The following is a 3,088-nucleotide window of genomic DNA, read 5'->3' on the forward strand; positions in this document are numbered from 1 at the left end:
AATTATTTAATTTTAATTATATAATAAATAGAATCACTTACCTAAAGATACTATAAGAGTTATCTCCTGGGAGAAAAGTAGAGGAAGGCAATTGAGGAGAGGAACAAAACGGACCTCAATTTTTTCTGAATATTATATTACTGTTACTAAAACACACACAAAGTATATTGCAAAATACAAAAGTAATGTACTTGGACTCTCGTTTCCACTGGTCACAGATGCAACCAGCAGACCAGAGTCACAGAGCACCCGGTCTGCAGGAGGAAGACCTGCAGGGCCCTTGGGTGGGACTGCAATCTAGCCCTCATAGGACAGAGCAGTGCTCCAGCCTCAATTTCTATTCATAATCATGACATGGATAAAACACAACTGGATGCCCACAAGAAGTTGGTGGTGTCCCCCTAAGAGCGCCCACTGTGACCCACCTCACTCATAGACACTACAAGGTACTAATAAGACGTTCTGAAACAGAATCCCATGGCTGGAGGGAAAAACAGCTCTCAGCCTGAAGAAGATTATACTGCAAAAAGAAATTGAAAGCATTTTGAAGGAAAACTCAGATTAAATATGGGGTTGGTTAAGTCAATCTGAGAATATCTCTCCTCTGGAAACAACAACAACACCTGCCTTTAAACATCTGTACGCAGCCAAAGCACACCAGGCTCTCTCAGCATGAGGAACACACATTATGGAGAAAGAGGGCGTTTCTGCTTCAGACTCTTCATCAGTGCACGTTGCTCTGTTTAACCTTATCCTTTGTGCTGAACTTTTGGAGGCTCTTACAATCAGCCTTATTCTAAGCATGTCTGTGGCGACGTTAAAAAAAACTGGAAATAGGAAAAAAATCTTTGCCAAATCCTTCAGAGATTACTGTATTTGCATATGGTTTAAAACGAAACTTTATCAAAGCTTTTTTATTAAATCAAAAAAAGGGTAATTTACTTAAAAATAAACATTTGTTCTTCCCCGATGTTACTTGGGGACCTTTCTGGCCGGCTTGGGTGATTACAGCTGGACCCAGCAGCAGCGACAGGAGCGACCGCATCTTTGGTTTTTACCATGCAAGACCTCGGCGCGCTTAGAAGGTCAAGAGACCAAAACAAGAGCACAGCCACTCCTCTGGGACCTCATTGGACGCAGCTTGGGCAGAGGTGGGGCTGGTGGGATGACAAATCTTCCCCCCGCTTTGCTGAAGGAAGCCAAGCTCTGTGTTGATTTATAGCTGTTAGTGACTATTTTCATTTGTCAATATTCTAAAAGCTTATTGGGAAATCTGCATCTTTAAAACATTATCTCTCAACTCAAAGATAAGGCAAGCAGTTTTCTTTAAAGTCGTCAATATTCCTTGCTGTATCTCAGCCTGGCTTTTTAATTTTATTTTATTATTGATGAGGGAGAGGGAGAGAGAGAGAGAGAGAGAGAGAGAGATCGGTTGCCTCCCACATGCACCCCAACCAGGACTGAATTCACAACCTGGGCATGTACCCTCACTGGGAACCAAACCTGCCACCTTCTGGTGCACACACTCCAACCAATACAGCCACCGGCCATGGCAGGTAAGCGGTTTTCTTTTGAGAAAAGTATAGCTTGATATTTTTCCCCTCTAGATTTCTAGGTCAGTATAAGGATAAACTGTTGGACGTTTGATACGAGCATCACAAGTGTTGTGATTGAAATAGCTACCTTTCTCAGAAGACTCCTATGTTTTTTGTAACCTCCTCTCCATTTTAACAGGCCTAATTAAAACAAATTTAGCCTGATGTGTCTTGGAAATTGAAATTCCACCAGTGCTGTGTATTAATGATACCTGGGGCACTCACAGATATGCACTCTGTGTTTTTGACAGGCCCTGGAGACAAGGCCGGTGATCAGCAGGTGCTGACACCCGTCTGGCATACCGGCCAGAGTCCCTTTTAGTTGGCTAGTACCTGAGCCTTACCGGGAGTTCAACGCTGTGCCTACCACCCTGTCCTGGAAGATCATTATGGCCCCAGATGCGTGGGTCTGGGCAGATTTAGTATCTCAGGACTGAAATCTGGTTGAGCCCTTCCTGGCCCCTTGCTTTTCCAGCCTTCCCGTCCCCACTGCTGGAGCACAGTCTGGTCCTCATAGCAACCCTTAAGCTCGACCAGTCTCTGGGACCAATCAGAACTTCGGTAGGAAGCATCTGAACTTCTCTAACTCACCACCTGGATGTAGTGCTGAGTCTCTAATAGGGAATACAAGGTCTGACACCTGAGGACCTCTACAGCCTTTCTTCCCTCCTTCCCTCCTCTTTACATACACACACACACACACACACAAACACACACACAGTTGTTCTCAGGATGTGCCAGCCTGTTGAATAACCCAGTCATGACCTCAGTCACACTGCTTTCCTCTGCCTGGAACGTTCTCTCCTCTGCCTGGAATGCATCATTTTTCAGCGAAAGTGTTTGGCTGATATGATAGGGTTCTTTGATCACTCATGTTTCTTTGAACACTATTACCGTTTTTCTGTATCCAAAGCAAGCTCTAGTTCCAGCGGAAAGCGTGGCCTCTGCAGGCTGCCCGGCTTCCCCTGTCATACAAGTAATACACTCACCTTGTACTCCTACTTTACATGCTATCATTAAAATCCTTCCACAACTTTTGTGAGGAAAGAACCATTACAATCAAACCTCAGTTCTTGAATGTCTCCCATCTCAAACAATTCGGGTTTTGACCAAGTTGTTCAAGGGGAGAAAAAATGTCTCAATCATTGAACAAAACTTCGGTTCTTGACCTGACAACTATTTCATGCTGATGCATCTCTCCTCGGGACACAAAGGAGAGAATGCGAGTTGATTTACCGCTAAACCTGTGCTATGAATATTTTTTGCTTTTGTTGCTGGTGAAATGGATGATTAGCATAATTTTAAAACATAAAGAGGCCATCAGGAGTGTTAATGTTGCTAAGGATGGGAAAGAAACATTGATCACAGGCCATTGAAGAGGTAGAAAAAGAGTTGTTGATTTAGATAAACGAAAAGCAGTTAGCCTGTGACAGCATTTCAGAGGCAGTGACAGGTGGGAAAGCGAAGATGGCACAGACTGACCTCCTGAAAGA

Source organism: Myotis brandtii, unplaced genomic scaffold, assembly GCF_000412655.1.
Source record: "Myotis brandtii unplaced genomic scaffold, ASM41265v1 scaffold240, whole genome shotgun sequence".
In the NCBI taxonomy this organism is placed as follows: domain Eukaryota; kingdom Metazoa; phylum Chordata; class Mammalia; order Chiroptera; family Vespertilionidae; genus Myotis; species Myotis brandtii.